This window comes from Cicer arietinum, chromosome 6, assembly GCF_000331145.2.
Source record: "Cicer arietinum cultivar CDC Frontier isolate Library 1 chromosome 6, Cicar.CDCFrontier_v2.0, whole genome shotgun sequence".
Classification (NCBI taxonomy): Eukaryota; Viridiplantae; Streptophyta; class Magnoliopsida; order Fabales; family Fabaceae; genus Cicer; species Cicer arietinum.
Window position 1 is genome coordinate 46866647 of NC_021165.2, and position 17694 is coordinate 46884340.

The 17694-nt window shown below is 34.5% G+C and overlaps 1 protein-coding gene and 1 pseudogene across 2 annotated transcripts in view; both read left to right on the forward strand.

Moving 5' to 3' along the window:
• LOC113787022 (threonine--tRNA ligase, mitochondrial 1-like) overlaps positions 1-6464 on the forward strand; it is an 18246-nt gene extending 11782 nt beyond the window's left edge. Inside the window, exons 3-6 of one of the 2 annotated variants that reach the window (XM_073369871.1) lie at positions 3627-3674; positions 4345-4404; positions 4668-4841; positions 4952-6464. The gene's annotated coding sequence lies outside the window, so the exon portion shown is untranslated. Of the gene's footprint in view, positions 1-3626; positions 4405-4667; positions 4842-4951 lie in introns of both variants that reach the window. The other variant, XM_073369870.1, reaches the window with a different exon arrangement.
• Positions 6465-6509: 45 nt separating this feature from the next.
• LOC105852438 (uncharacterized) lies at positions 6510-10275 on the forward strand (annotated as a pseudogene).
• Positions 10276-17694: the final 7419 nt, after the last annotated feature.

The following is a 17694-nucleotide window of genomic DNA, read 5'->3' on the forward strand; positions in this document are numbered from 1 at the left end:
CATGTCCTAGTATTCTTCCTAAGGGCAATTGGGATATGGAGGTCATCATAAGTTGGTGGTGTGTCGGATTCTGATTCTAGTGCATGGGAAGATTCATAAATTGGATCACTAGAATTTGAAGCATCAAGAGACGTTACCTCGTGTAACGTCGGATTGGACTCTTGGATGTGAATAGATTCAGGAATGACCTTTGTTCTTCTTGTATATACTAGATTCTTCCCATATCTAACATTAACGCCATCATTACCATCTTTCTCAGAATCAATTTCAATCTCAATTTCTGGTTCAAGAGTTAATTCAGGAAGTAGAAGAGACTCGTCTTCCTTACTTTTATTCTTCCATTGAAGATGAGTTTGACCAAAGTAACTTTCTTGTTCATGGAAGATGACATCACGAGAGACGAATAATTTTTGGGATGGTGGATGATAGCATTTGTAGCACTTTTGGATGGAAGAGTACCCAATAAAGATACCTTTTAAGGCTCTAGGATCAAGTTTCCCTCTATTATCACCATGGATATGGACAAGCGATGCACACCCAAATATTCTAGGAGTAAGATTACTGGAGGTCGACACATTAGGATAGAATGAGGACAGGGCCTCCATAGGAGTTTTAAAGGCAAGGACACTAGAAGGTAAACAATTTATGAGGTACGAAGCAGTTAATATCTCTTCTCCCCAAAATTTTTTAGGAACCTTAGTTTGAAATAACATAGCTCGGGTTTGATCTAACAAGTGGCTATTTTTCCTTTCAGCAATTCCATTTTGTTAGGGTGTTTTAACACATGAGGACTCATGAATAATGCCCTCTTTTTGGCAGAAATAATTAAGACCATGGTTAAAGTAATCTTTAGCATTATCAGACCTGATCCTCTTAATACTTAGTCCAAACTGATTTTTTATCATGGAGAAGAACTATAGAAACATAGACGTGACTTCAGATTTTTGTTTTAATAAATACACCCAAGTAATCCGAGTATAATCATCAATAAAGTTTACAAACCAACGTGCACCTGATATATTTGGAACATTTGAAGGAGCCCACACATCTGTATGAATTAAATAAAACGGAAAAGTACTTATTGTATTACTGATTGGAAAAGGTACGTGCTTGTGTTTAGCAAGCTCACACACCTCATAGTGAAGACTCTCTACATCTAATTTCTTAAAAAAATAAGGAAATATTTGCTTAATGACTCGAAATGAAGGGTGACCAAGGCGACAGTGGTACAAAAGAACCTTATCCCTAATGGTTTTTATTGATTGTGAAAAAAAAGGAATTATTGTTGTTGAATAACTTCGGGGCAGAATCTTGGTTATCCAAACAATAAAGGCCATTCCATTCTCTAGCATGTCCAATCGTCCTCCCCAAATGCTTGTCCTGAAAAACACAAAAGTTGTTATAGAAGATAACATTATATGATAGGTCTTTTGTGAGTTTTTGAATGGAAATAAGGCTGGTCGACAATTTAGGGATATGGAGGACATTTCGTAGAGTTATGGATGGATTTATTTGGACATCTCCTTGACCTGCTGCAGTTATAAGGGTACCATCTGCTATTAATATTTTCTTGTTGCTAGGGCAAGGTGAATAAGTAGAGAAATGTGTGGGTAAGGGTGTCATGTGGTCTGTGGCTCCAGAATCTAGTATCCAATATTAGTTAAAGGGTATATTTGAAGCATTAAGTCCAAAAGAAAATGGAAACGTACTTGAATGGGCCAAAGAGCAAGTACCTGTGGGTTTCTCCAAACTAGGGAGTAAAGATCTCAACTTTTCTACCTCATCTTGGTTCAGTTGCGTCATACCTTCTCGACTTTCTTCACTAGTACCTGTAGCTATGTGTGCTTGACCTCCCTTTTTCCCCACTCCTTGTCTCGGTTTTAAGAGCCCCACTCTCCCGTTCAATTTCCAGCATTTTTCACGAGTGTGGCGAGGCTTGTTGCAATAGGTACACCACACTCCTTCACCTTTCTTCTCCACATAGGCTCCTCCTCCTTTCTTTTGGTCAACCATCATTGCTGAGCTTTCTACAGGTGGGACTGTCAGCATTAGTCCCCTTCTACTTTCTTCACTTCTCACTATAGCCACTACTTCATTAATTCCTGGCACTTTCTCCTTACCAAGGATTTGCACTCTAACTTGATCAAAATTAGAGTTGAGTCCCACCAAGAAATCATAGACTATCCTGTTCAATATACTCCTTGAGTAATGCTGCATCTGCTGGACACTTGACTTTTATAGCTCTGTAATGGTCCATTTCCATCCACAAATCTTTGAGATGATTTGCATACTCAGTAACAGTCTTGTTTCCCTGTTTAGCAGCCACAGTTTTCACCTTCACATCATATATTTCGGCAGCATCTTTAGCTTTGGAATAAGTCTCTTCTAATGCCTTCCAAATCTTCTTCGCAGTGTTGAGAAACATGCAAGTGTCACTGATTTCTAAGGTCATTGCATCCTATAACCATGCCATGATTATAGAATCCTCTTTATCCCACCTCTTAAATTTGGGATCTGTTTCGTTGGGGGGTTCATATGTTAAGTGTTCCGCCATCCCTTTACCTTTCAAAAAAGTGCGCACAATTTGAGACCACTTCAAATAGTTCTTCCCATTCAACTTGTGAACGGATGAGAGGTTTTGCAATTTGGCTTGGAATTTTTTATTTCCTGTTTCATTCTCAGTTTCTTTATGAATCACTACTCCTTCTCCCACCATGGATGAAAAACAAAAAACAACAAGTTTCTTTGATTTACAATCTACGAAAAAAGGATGGTGAACGGCTGATTGGAGGGCGGTGGTGTGATATGGTTAGTGTATAGTGGTCAGCAGTCTTCAACGGTGGTGAGAGAAGTTGAAAGTTGTGTTCACGGCTGGTTAAAGAAGGCAACAAACAGACTTCGTTAAACAGATGTTAAGTTGCTGCAATGAAGGCAACAAATTTGTTTTCTTAAATTGCTGCAATAAAGGCAGCAAAAAAAAATCTTAAATTGTTGCAACGAAGGCAGCTAAAAGGGCCACAATGAAGGTGGCTAAGGTTTCAGAAAAAAGAAAGCCGCAATGAAGGCGACAAATTTATGCAGAAGCAAGACTCTGAAAGATCGAGAGCTCTGTGCCATGGAAAAAATTAGAGTTGGTAATACATCAGATATATATATACTAGACTACTTAACAACCAAATCCTATTAGTACTCGTATATAACTAAATCCCTATTATTACTCCTATTCAACTGAATCCCTACATTGAGGGATATTAAATAGAAACAGATTTTGACATTGTCTTTCAAGGATAATTTTAGACATGCATTTGTGTGTGTTGCAGTGAGATGAAGTTTAGATATCTAGAACGTTGAGCCTTGTTGGATGGATAAGAAAGGGAAAGCCCTAGATAAATCCAATTTCTTCAGAGTCATTATAATTGTTATTTCTGGATGTTGATCGCAAAAATACAAATGAATTGTGAACTTATTTTTCTACAGTGTGGTTTGTCAATATGAAAACCTTCTTCGAAGTATCGAGCCTTGAGATTTGATTGGGTGATCTCTAGTATTGTCTTTTTGTGTACGTATTTCCTTATCGATTCTGAAAGCATTTATTTCTAATTGTTATTCCCCTTTTGATTTTGCAGGTGTGGTAATATGTGAAACACACAATTCCTTCTCATCCTATCTTACTGGTTGATGTTTTCTATTTTTCCTCTTTTCTCCCTGGTTATTTTGGTTTCCCGGTTGAGGTTTTATTCAGAGTTTGTTGTTCTTATTTTAATTATATCTGCTGCTATTATTGAGGTGTTAGACCTATGTTTGTTTGCTCTTCTAATTCTTCTTTTACGTCAATGTCAATTGTGATACATAAGAATAATCAAGGTATGCTCTTAAAAAGGAAGACAATTGTGATTCTCAATAGATTGGATAAGATGGAGAACTACTCCATATATAATAATCAAATTTCTTTAGTTTGTCGTTCTTCATTTTTTAATTTCTGGCTTTGATCAGAAGAAAAAAGAATATAACTGTGAGAATATTTTTCTGCAGCACGATTTGTCAACCTAATAATGTTCTAAATGGAGTGCGCTTTATTGTTTGATTCGGTGGTCTCCAGTAAAAGTGTCATATATATGAATCAATTCTAAAAGTGTATTTTGGTTGATTTGTTGTTTCCTTTTTGGTGTTGCAGGATAGTTAAATCTATGAACATGTTATTCCTTTTGTTTCTATCTTGCTTTTGTATGATCTTTCATGTATTGTATTTTGATTATTTTCTGTTTTCTTGATTCTGAGTTTTTATTTGGCTTTGGATTTCATCGCCGTACACGTGGAATTGAAATATGAACTTTGTTTTTGCAGTATAGTTTGTTTCGACACAATAACATTATGTGTAGAGTACCAAGCCTCAGTTTTAATTTGGTACCGTATACTATATTATTATAAATTATGTCCATTTCATTTCTTATCGGTCAATTCCTATCAACCAGACCAATTTTCTCGATTTACTCTCATATGATTTCCACTATTTTCGGTCAGATGAGTTTATTGGTGTGTGTGGTAAGAGTTGGTTGGTATAATTGAAAAGTTGAGCTTTAGGGGTTTTCTTAGTTCTTATCATTAATACTTCTTTTTTCTTACAAATGTTTGTTCTACATTTGGGTTTTTGATTTGTATTCTTACAGTGCAAAAGTTTACATGATTCTGGAAAATTTGGGAGAAAAACCAAGAAAAAAGATAGAAGAGTAGCATAATTCTGCAAACCATGTTGCATATCATCAGAACAAAGAGATAGCCTATGATTGTGTGGTTTGCTATGGAAACCGTGGCATGAAGAATTTCAGTTCACATACCCTTGGGTAAAGACAATCATTTTTTTCTTTACATATCTAATATCTTATTGTTTTGGGATATTTGTCCTTTGATGGAGTGCCCTGATGGTGTTGGATTTTTTGTGTTTCTATTTCAGCAAGATTATGTAGTATTTGAAGCATACAAGACTCTAGAACCTTTGCCCTCCCCGTGGATGTGGAATTCAGGATAACTTGGTTTGGCACTTTTTTGTAATTTCGATTTGCCATTCCTTTGTCGATTTGCTATTCCTTTTGTCATCTTTTTTTAGTATATTATTGCCAATTGTGATATATGCAAATAAGAATAAGAGTAAGGATAAAAAATAATAATATCATCCCTCAAGTTGTACAAGATCTTTTGTGTAGGGGTGTTGTCAAATTTTGTATAGGAAGACTAGAATCTACAATTGACTGTGTCATATTGTTAAAGTCGTTGTTCTTTCATTTGGTTGTCTCTACTTTTGACTAAATTGTTCACATTTTTGTCTTTTGATCATCTTGTGTGGGTATCACGGGGAGGATGTAGAGTGAAAGCCATAGCGGAGATTATAAAAAAGAGAGCCTATTAATGTATCATTGGATGTGAATGCTGTTTCGGACATTTTAAGCACTTGCTTTAAGCCTTTGAATTTAGTGGGTGATTTTCTCCTTGAATTTATTAATTCTTGATTTTCTCCTGTCATCTTTGTTCTTGGTTTTTTGTGCATCTATTTGTCACAACATATTTCCTCCGTACATGTATTATTTTGGTGTTGCATCATATTTTCTCCGTATATGTATCATTTTGGTGTTCCATGGGTTTGATGGGGCAACCACCTTTTTAGTTCTCCCTCTGATGTAGAGAAATTGGAGATGAGTTCCTTTCTGCTTTGTACAATAATGTCATGATGGCAGTTCATATATTTCCTAGACTTTAATTGTGGCAACCACACTTCTCGATTTCTGTGCGAAAGATTAGTAGGTAAGATTATCAACCTCTTTCTTCTATGAGTTATTCGTTTATTATTTATGATTCTGAAGTGCATGTAGATTTCTTTCAAAGATAATTTGAGACATGTGTTCATCTGCTTAATAGAAAGAGTTGATGTTTGGACATTTAGAGCCTTTTTTGATACTATGCATTGATTAGAAAAAGGAAAACCGCTAGATAAATCATACTTCTTCATTGAGACATTATTTTTATTTACAGATTTTGATAAGGATATAGATTGCGACATCTGTGGCGTTAGTATCAAATTCAATCGGATATAACTTTTAATGTAATGTGGGATGTGAAGGCATTGCGAGACATACATTATCACGGATATGAAGCGTTTAGGATAAAACTTGTCATTGTATGGAAATGTAATTTTTGTTGAATTAAATAGTTGTGCTTATATGATGTGGTGTTGGTAATATTTATTTTTGTATTTATCAAGATAAGAAATGCTTTAATATTTATGATTCTGCCAAACAATGGGTAGGATATCGAATTTGGAGTATATTTCTTGGCTATTGGAACATCTGTGCTTTACTTTCTTTTACTTTTTCCAAGATTATGACTGTTTCCAACACTGAAATCCTTTTTTTTTTTTTTTTTTTTTTTATCACGGTTACTGTATTATATACTTCCTACCTAGAGTATATGTTTTTTCCGGTGGCAAGGTCAGGAATTCTTGACTACATGGTGTGTTGTTTTATTATGTTGATTTTCTACTTCCTTTGTCACAAGATGTTTACTATTTTGTCATTTGTGATAATATAGGAATAAGGATCTTCTCTCCAAAATGGGTATTGGTAACTACGGGAATCTTAAACTTTTGTCAGTGTTATGCTTTCATTTTGCGATCTCTACTTTTACTATGAGTTCTTCACATGCCTCTGTCTTTGGTTGATCCAGTTTTCTTGAGTTCCTTGTAAGTATGATAAGGATATGGACTGTGGAAATCTGTGGCTTAGTATCAAGTTCACTCATAGATAACTAGGGGGTGTAAATTGACATGTTAATCCGATCATTTAATTCAACTCAACACGATTACTACCTGTACCCCTCTTTTGGGTACGACTTGACCTAATCGTTGAAATCCGTTTATATTTAGTTCAAAACATAAGTTTAACAATTTGAATCTGTTTTTTTTTTTTTGTGACTATTGAAGTTGTGGGATTTTAGAGAAAAGGAGAATAGAAAATAATAAGAGTTTGAATATTATTGATAATAGCTCAATGCTAAATTGATTACAAAAGACTCAATACTAATCTCTATTTATAGAAAAAACATAGACTCAATCCTAAATCAGGAATAAATCATAATAATAATGAGAGATATTCTAAGATATCTCTATGATTATAAATTGATTCTAGGGAATAATTCAAGATACTCTAATATAATAGATATTATAAGATATTATAAGATATTTTCTAATATTTTAACACTCCCCCCCAAGCTAAAACTTAAGTTTTAGCTTTTACAAGAAAATAATATTTTGCTTTGCAAAATAATAAAAAGAATGGAAAAACAACTTAGGGATGCAGATGAAGTCGGAGAGAATTGCTATAAATATAGCCTAACAGATAGCTGATATGATCATCAGCCTGAGAGAAATTCATGGAAAGCAATTGAACAAAGCAAGGTCCGTTCTTCTAAAAACTGCATTTAGAAGCTTTAAATCAATAATATTGGAGACGCGTGCTTCAAGGAGAGAAAGGCAAGACCAGTACATCTGGGACAAAGATGAGGTCAGTGCATCTGGGACAAATTGCCATGCTAAAGTGTGAGTCATGAAAATAAAAGGCATTATCATAATGACCATCAATAGAAAAAGAAGTCATCACCAATATAATTCATCTGTGAGAAAAGGGACACCACCGCAATGATCGTCGGTAGGAATAGAAGCCACTGTCATAAAAGTGGATCTTCAAGCGGATATGGAAAACTTAGTGGTAATTTTTTTCTGGAATTAGAAAAAAAAGTAAATAAAATATTCTATTAGGACTATTTGGTTTTATTGTTTAGTTGTTGTAATCTCTTGCACAATGAACAGAATTTGACAGTCACAAATCTAAGAACTGCTGCAACTACAACGACCCTGCTCCTTCGGCCATAGCAAATGATGATAGACAGGCAAATGGTGCAGATTGTTCACAGGATGTAAATTATGCTAATGTAGTAAATTGTTCTCAATCTACAAAAGTTGCGAAGAGGGCCTGTGAAGCCTCTTTATCCTCATTGAAGTCAAAGAGGGTGAAGGGAAGCCAGTTAGTTGACTGCCGATCAGATTGTAGCTGGGGTCTTATCCAAGAGGCTGATGATAGGGTCAATCCTTGTTTTGTGGAAGCCCCTCATGGTGATTGTTTGATTACAAAAAAGTCTAAAAATTGTATTGGAGACCTTTTGCATTTAGAAGCTCCTGCCAACTCAGAACTGCCGTCAACTAAACAATACTTTAGAATGATGTTGATGAATAAATATCACTGATGATGCTAAGAAAACACAGCTTGCAAAGGTCTGTTTAATTACCCATATTTTATAAATTCTTTAGTATATTGATGAGTCACATTCATTTCTTTAGTATATTGTTGAGTAACATTTTTTTTAGCTTATAATTTTTATTTTGAAATCTTATCTCTGCCTTTTAAATGTAACATTCTTTCTTTTCAAGGTTTGGTTTATTACATATGGTAGGGAATATAACAGAGGTCTAATTTTGTGCTTCCTAATTTTTCTTTTCATAGATCCTGGAAATTAATTTAAATTATGGGGTCAAGATTTCTTAGACATTTGTTTTACATATAGGTGATTGAAGACCTTGGTGGAACTATTGCCTCTGATGGAAGCACGACAACACATGTTGTCACAGGAAAAATGAGAAAAACTCTGAATTTCTACCCTTTGTTCAGGGTAGGTTCAAACCTATCAGCAAGACTAATTTTAAACACTAAATCTTGTTTATATTTGAAATCAAGTTTTAATTGTCTAAAAATTTGCAGTTAATTGAAATCTTGGTATCCCTTGATTTTTAAATAAATATTTAGAAGTGAATTTCCCTGATCTTTTAGTGTTATGAATTTCGCTTATGTTTCTCTTCTAAAGAATATTATTTTTGCAGCATTTAAAGTTAACTTACCATCTTTGTCAGAGTCAATTTCAGCAATCTGTCAAATTTTAGATGTTTGAGTAGATAAATTTTGGTCATTTAAGAATTCATTATTTGATGTTGGGAAAATATTATACCAGTTTTTGAATTTCAAATTCGCCATTGAAACGTGTAATTTCACAGGATTGGTTCATCTTTCAATTTATTGCTTATGGTGTCCATTATTATTTACTCACAGATGCCATATCCCATTCTTACATGCATTCATTGTGTTGATTATTAATAATTTATAACAAGGAGATATTGTTAACTACACAGTGCTTGGGCGGTCTCATCAAGTTGGTTAAAAGAAAGCTTTCGTCAAGGCAGATTTGTTGGTAAGATGGATGAAACTATCTTGTCTATATTGATTTATTATTCAAGAGAGCTTACACAATCTTAAAAATGAATATGCAGATGAATTGCCTCACATACTGAATGATGAGGATTATTTGTTGAAGTACAAAATCGGATTTAAGAAGTGCAGTTTTCTGAGCAAAAGCTTCTCCCCATGCTTTGTTTAAGGGGTATAATATATGTATTGCAGCTAATGTTCAAACTCCTGCAGAAACTCTGTCAGCCATTGTTAGGTCTGCTGGTGGTAATGCAAGTTCTATGGCTTAAAAATCCGTAGTCCACTTACATATCAATTTATTATTTTTGCATTACTCATTCAATTTCCTTTATGCTAAGCATGTACTTTGTTTTGGTTTGTGCTCTAAGCTGTTACAATTGGAGAAATATTCATATGATGAATCATTTATGATTCATTTTGGGTGCAGTCATTTTCTCCAGAAGTGACTTGCATGTGCATGTCCTATAGTATGTGCATTTAATGATACATCTTACTCACTTCACTGTAACACATCTATGCACAATTTGGTTTCCTTTTCCCTTTGAGGAACTGAACGCCGTTTTTGACAAATTCTGTTAATTCTTGTATTAGGTTATTAGTGGACTCGAAAAAATAAATGAAACATCAACAACAATCTTTGTGACATGTGAAGAAGATATAGAAGAAGCAATGATGGCTTCAAAGAAAGGTATAAAGACTTTTAGTAGTGAGTGGTTTATGAACTATGTCATGAGACAAGAGCTTGACTTGGAAGCATCCTTATAAGGATGTTAACATGTCTTTTGATGTTTGGTATATAAGAATATCTCTGTATATAAGGATGTTTACTTTTTATTTATGTAAATTACTAGCTTTTAGTAGAATAAAATCTTGTTAGAAAACTTGTCCTTCATCTGGAGAATGACTTACCAAGCTAAATTGCAAATGAGGTTTCAAAAGATACTCTAACAAGGCATATGTTGGATATTGCAATGATTTTTTGGTTGAGTTTAGACATTTCTTGCAAAAGTATTCATTTTTATCCAAACATTAACCGTTTCAGCAAGTATTCTCTTTTGTCTTATTTTGGACTTTGATTTGCTTATTTTCTACTATATACATGTATGTGTATATAATACTAATATTAACTATTAATTTATTTATTTATAGTTGAAATTAGTCACTTTACTCTATAAACTGTATATGCACCATCTTCTTTATTGTGTAATGATTCCATGTTAAAAAAAATGTAAATGCACCATCTTCTTTTAACTATATTTTTTAGAGTAAAAATCATTCTTATTTTATTATAAATTTTTTCATTTCATTTGTTCTTTTTCTGGTTAAATTGATACATCATAAATATAAGTGTGGTTTATTTTTTTCAAATTACACACGTGCAATTTGCGACTTATATTTTAGTTTTGTTACAAAGCTGAAATGTCTTCAAGTGTTATAAGTGTGGTTTATTTATATATCCAAATGAAAGAGTATCAGATAGTTTTAGTCCTACATTGTTAACACAACATGAAACAAAAGTGTTTATATAATGAATGCGAAGAAGAATGATCATGACCTGGCTTGAACATGATCCGTTCTATATAATTGAACTAGTTTGGATGTGTGACAATTGTGATTAAAAGTTAATTGATTTGATTATGCATTTGGTTTTGACAAACCTGAAGATAGATCCTAATCAATTTGTTTCTTAATAATTTCACATTCTAACTAATATTCCTAATAATAATAATAATAATTTGTTTTAGGTTATCAAATATTTACACTTTGTATCACATTTACATTTGTACAATAGCTCCATATGAATCACATTTACATTTGTATCAGGGCAATGTGCCTCTATTATTAGTGTAAGCATTGCATCACCGGTATATCTTTATTTTTGTACTAGTTGTTCATGTGACTTCATGTGTTTTGACAATAGTTTTTGGAGGATTAAAGATGAATATGTAATCTAATCATGTGTTTTGTCATTAATAGATTTGTGGGTGGAAGCACTGAGAAGGCTCTATTATAGATGAAAATCATGAAACACAACATGGTAAACTAAACCTTAACTTTGTAATATATGGATGATTGTGATGCTTAATCTAGTCAAAGAAACTGAATTCACGTAGGGTTGATTACGCTTGTTTGATCAATTCTATAGTCAAATAGGAATAAAATCACGAATTAGAAATTAAATGCATTGATAGAATATGTGATAGGTCTGAAACTTGAATAAGAGGATTAATTGTTTTGATCATTTGTTCAAAGAAAAATCTAAAACAACCCATTTTCTAATTTCAGCTTTCAATTTGGTTAATGATATTATATCAGAAATCCTTGCGGAATAACTTGAGTTATTACCTCTATCTACAATTTTTTCAATTGCATTTTACCCTTGTGTGACAACTGATCAATTTATGATTATAAAAATTTTGTTTTAATGTTCACTAATAACGTTTCAGCAAGTGTACTGAATCATTGCAAGTAATAATTAAAACGGTAATACCGAGTGTCGAACTCAAGGATTGCGTTTTACTATCGAATTATATTTAATTACTAAATTTATACAAAAACTTTCCGAATTGATTGAAATAATATTTGAAATTAACAACAGTAATAAAATTGATCCTTTATAATGAGAAAAATGTCAGGGATGCATTTCACTTCAAATCCAAATTTGGTGTCTAATTTGATCCTAGTTACTGAATTCCTTTATTGAATTATTACCGAATTCTCTTTATTATTCTTGCCCAAATGTCTTAGTGACAGAATCTTTAACTCTAAAGCAACCCCTAATTCCTTAGTAGATTTAAGATTAGAATTAAGCATTACCGTATAGAAATTCTCTTGTAAATTATTGCTTTGCAACCAATTTAATTGGTTTCATGACCTGCATCTATGTCTAGACTACAAATTCATGAATTTCTCATCTCAAGCATTCGTAAAGTCCACTTCCGTTTAAAAATACAAATCGTAGAACATTTTAATGTTGATCAAGCAATAAAAAGCATTAAGCACAATGATGAGAAAAATAATTCAATAAACTCATTCATATAACTAGAAATCAAATCATAAAAATAAGGGTTTCATCTTGTTACACTCATCCCTAACAAACAGGGTTTAGTTACTCATGACAGAGATAAAAAAGATAGAGATTAGAGAAGAATTACAAGAAAGATTCATGAATGATTCTTGATAAAACTACTCCAATGATGTTAGAAACGCGGCCGTCTTTGAGTTTCTATGATAGGGCACAAGTCTCCCAACTTCCCAAGAGTAAAAAAAAAAAACCCTAAAACATAGAAAAATTGCGTTTTTATGGTTGCTGATGCGCGTCGCGCGCCCCAGGCGTAGGGAACGCACTTCAGGCGTAGAAAACGCACTTCAGGCGCGCTTGGACATTGCTGAATGGCTGGAAACGTGCCTCAGGCGCGTCTGGCGCGCTTCAAGCGCTCAACATCTGTTGTCCGACGTATATTGCATTTTTCTCATCTTTTGAGTCTGAATTGGATTCCGATGTCTTCATGAACGCTGTAGCTATAGATCGCAGCTTTCATTTGAACTTGGTTTGACTCCAATTGGACATCTACAACTCCAGATATGACTGAAATACGCTACATATGTTATGTTGATTTCTCACCAAAATTCAGCACTCCACTAAGACAAAACGCAATGTAAAATTACGAAAAAATCCTACTTAATCAATGAAATAAAAACACAAAACATTTTATTAACTCAAAGAACAAAAATCAACAAAATATATCAAATAAATCCTTAATTTAACTAATGATTGGAGATAAATAAGACTCAAACAGTGGATAATCACACAACAAAGAATTTAAGTGTATAGGCTCAAAATATTTTATGCATATGATGAAGAGTCATCACAACCCCAAACTTAATCTATTGCTTGTCCCCAAACAACAATTAATTTTAGATTTGGTCTAGTTAAACGCGTACTTAAATTCCATTTCTCAAATCAAATCAAACTAATTTTCAAAGTTCTTGCTACTGCAAAACATTCATCATGCTCTATGGTTGTTTTAAAAAAAAACAACAAGATTTGTACACCTTGCATTCATTCATCAAATTCAACTCTCTCTTCACACAATCTCACCAAAATTTCTCTCAAGTGTTTAGAACGAGTTATTAATTTATCACTCAAATCCTAGAACATACATCACGCTACCATAGGCTTGTAAAAATTCTAGTTAGCAATCACAATGCAGTAAACACATACATTTTTGGAGGACTTCCGGGTTGTAATGGAGCTTAGGTAAAGGTATGACATTTTAGGATAATAGGCTTTACTAATTGGAGTTAGGCATACATTTCCACCTTATTCTACCATTTTTTTTCCTTCACCTTTTCATTCTAGAGATTCTCAAACATTGACAATAGAACAAAGAAGATATTATTTATCAAAGTACACAAACTAATTTTTTTTTTCTTTTTCTTTTTATTTTTTATTTTATTTTATTTTTTTTTTTTTGTGTGAGGATCACCACCCCAAACTTAAAAGGTTGTTATCTCATGAGCAACCCCAAACTTAGAATTTTATCAAGATAAGAAATTTTTATTTTCTATCTAACTCCAAGTAAGGTGATTTAATTAAAGTTAGGTATTTGGCTTGTAATGTGGCTAGTAACCGAAATAAAAGGGCAAGACTCAAAGGGCTAGTAAAGGGTAAAATTTTCATAGGGTAGTTAGAAAGGCTCAAACGACCAATAAAATTGCCTCAATGTATGTATAAATTACAAGTAATGCAAGTCAGAATTAGTGCAAGTTATAGAGGGATAACACATGTCTGGATAATCACACAACAAAGAATTTAAGTGTTTAGGCTCAAAAGCTCACAACTAGGATAATAAGAGAGAGTATGAACAATCAAAATAATGCTAACATGCTTTTGAAAAGTTAAAATTGTATTTTTGGAAAATTGATGGCATATTAGCCTTCTACAACCATTTAGTAATCAAGAATGCATGCATTAGAAAAGCTTGTCGACTTGAGCAATAACATAATCTAAGAAATGAAATTTAACTTTCGAAATCACAAACAGAAACTTTAAGATTAAGTGCAAGTCATTACAACTGTTTCATCATAGTGCACATTTAGTGAAAGGAAAAAAAAAACATAAAGAAAAGAAAATCAAAATAGACTGACATTAAACAAAGAAAATGAGAAAAAGGAAAGAAACATGACAAACAACAAAAAGAAAAAAAAAAGGAAAGAAAACTTCTCTCAGTTTAGTAGTTCAAAGATTCTCGTTTAGATCAGCTGCTCCTGTTCCACTATGGTCGTCAGTATACTGGTGAGGTGCAAATAGATCAGCATAAAACATGCCTCCTGGTGTCTGTTGAGAAGAAGTGAAGGCTCGACATAGATTGGTCATCCCCAGTTCTATTCTGGCTTGTCCATCTCGCTGATCAATCATCAATCGTTCCATCATAGTTTCCAGTTTGCCACATCTTTCCTCGGTGGATAGCTGTGATGGATGTGGAGGGTGGTGATGTGGTTCAGTATTTTTCTCTGTTGTCATCGCTGCTGGTGGGGTACAAGGGTCATCTACCGGAATCATGGAGTGTTTTTCTATCCACTTAGCAGTGATTGGTGTAGCAGGTTTCACCACTTCTTCACCCTGTTTAGGTAACACTCTCACCTACTCACATAGTTTGCTTATCAGAGAAGCATGATGGAAGTAGCTTGTCGGAGGATCAAGAGTTGCTGCCCCCCAAAGATCATCAGCTAGTAGTGCACCCATGTTGATTCTGTCGCCTTTTATGATGGCAAGTAGTAGGCATGCTCTGTGAAATGTTATATCTGACACATTGGAACATGGTAGTAGCGTGTGATGAACAAAGGTGCTCCATGCTGTTGCAATTGGGTTGAGATCCACTGAGCGCAGTTTCCTAACCGAGCCATCCCTATTTCGAAACCAATTTGTGCATGGTCTGCATAAAATGCGTAGGATCTCCTGAGTGTCTACTTTTTTGTTGTGGTCCAACATATCTTGTAAGCGGCAGTCCTGATAATTCGGCATACCAAAAATTGCATTGAAGACTTGGGGTGTGAAGGGTACCCTTTTCCCCCTCACATAACTCACAAACTGATCATGTGGAAATGGGTCGTCAGACTTCATATCAGAGGCATTGGAGAAGAATTCCACTGCCAAGGACTTGCTCGCTGTGGTGACGAATGTGGTTAGCTTCTCCCATCCTCTGGCCGTAATGATCGCCTGGATGTCAACAAATTCATCTGCTTCCAATTGAAAGTTTTTCTCACTCATAAACTTCTTGACTGCAGGGAGTTTGGCATGAAACTCTTGTGTTGCCATCGTCTTGAATAAGAATGTATTGTGCGGTTAGGCGGATGATGTACTTGCAACCTTAGTTCGTTTTGCTTTTTGTTGGGTTGCCATTAGGTCCTGCAAAACAAGTATTCACACCCAAGGTTCAAAATATTTCAAGTTAGAGACAATTAATTTAAGCATGGTCACCCTTGGAAAAATAACAACTTAAATGGTCCTGGGTTAGTCCAACAAAATTCTAAATGATAATAGTGCATATACATTGAATGTCATTTTAACAAACAGTTGGAGTGCAATATATATTTTGTGGTCCTTAAGGTGCAAAAATGGTTGTATCATTTTAACAAACAGTTGGAATGCAGTATATGTTTTGTGGTACTTACGGTGCAAAAGTGGTTGTCATTTTAACAAACAGTTGGAGTGCAGTCATAAAACACATGAACAATTCACATACATGCAACATTAACACACATTCAATCTCAGAAAATCAACATGCATGTATGAACAATTTCTAATACTAGCACAAATTTGAATTTAAAGAACCCACATGCATCAATGAACAAGAAAGAGTTGATATTAGAAATTGGGGGAAACTTACTTGAGGATGAAAGAATGTTGGATGAGAGAGGAAAACTTACTTGAGATAATGGAGGAAGGTTTGGAGGGTGATAATTAAGAAGGGGAAACTGAAGTTTGATGATAATAGAGGAAAGTTTGGAGAGTGATAATGAAGAAAGGGAGTTTTGAGTGAGAATATGGGGATTTTAAAACTTAGCCGTGAAAAGTGCTTCAGGCGCGCGTGCACAGTGACAAATGCTGGGAAAAGCGCTTCAGGCGCGCATTCACAGTGACAAAACCTGCAAAACGCGCTTCAGGCGCGCAGGGGGCACTTCAGGCGCGTGTTCTGTCATTTGGAACTGTAAAATGGCTTCTCAACACATATTTTTGATTCCTTGCTCATACCAAACATCAAAACTAATAGAACTAGCAATTTATAGACTAAAATTGGAACTAAATGGAGTAAAATAAATCTGAAATGCAATAAATAAATACAGTGCAAAGGATATAAATTTGGGTTGCCTCCCAATAAGCGCTCATTTAGTGTCTTGAGCTGGACATTCCACTCTTCAAGTGTTGATCAGATGGATGGACTCCATCGAAGGTTTTGACTCTGCCCCTAAATAAGATTTGAGCCTTTGTCTATTCACCTTAAAGTTTTGATTTGAGTGTGTGTCTTTCAACTCCACAGCCCCGTATGGAAACACCTTGATTATCTTGAAGGGGCCCGACCATCTTGACCTTAGTTTACTAGGGAACAACTTCAATCTTGAGTTGAATAGAAGAACCAACTCTCATTCTTGGAATTCCTTGAATTTAATTTTGTTGTCATGTCATTTCTTGGTTTTTGCTTTATATATTTTAGTGTTCTCATATGCGGAATTTCGGAACTCCTCTAACTCGTGAAGCTGCAGAATTCTTGATTCTCCTGCCTTAACCAAGTCCAAATTCAAGTATTTCGTCGCCCAAAATGCTCAATGCTCCAGTTCGAGCGGCAAATGACAGGCTTTACCATACACAATTTGATACGGCGACATACCAAGGGAGATTTTAAAAGCTGTTCGGTAGACCCACAGTGCATCATCAAGTTTCATTGACCAATCTTTTCGTGAGGCATTCACTGTTTTTTCAAGAATTTGCTTAAGCTGCCTGTTGGATACTTCAACTTGCCCACTGGTTTGTGGGTGATATGGGGTTGCCACCCTATGACGCACATTATATTTCCTCAGAACGTATTCCATTTTTCGGTTTAGAAAGTGAGTGCCCTCGTCACTAATCAAAGCTCGAGGTACGCCAAAACGGACAAATATGTTCTTCTTGAGAAATGTGATGACCTGTTTTGAATCATTAGTTTGAGTAGCAACTGCTTCAACCCATTTGCAGACATAATGTACCGCCACCAAAATATAAACTTTTTTATATGAGGATGGGAATGCACCCATGAAGTCAATACCCCACATGTCGAACACTTCTATTTCTAATATAGGATTTTGCGGCATCTCATCCTGTTTTGAAATATTACCGGTGCGCTGGCATCGA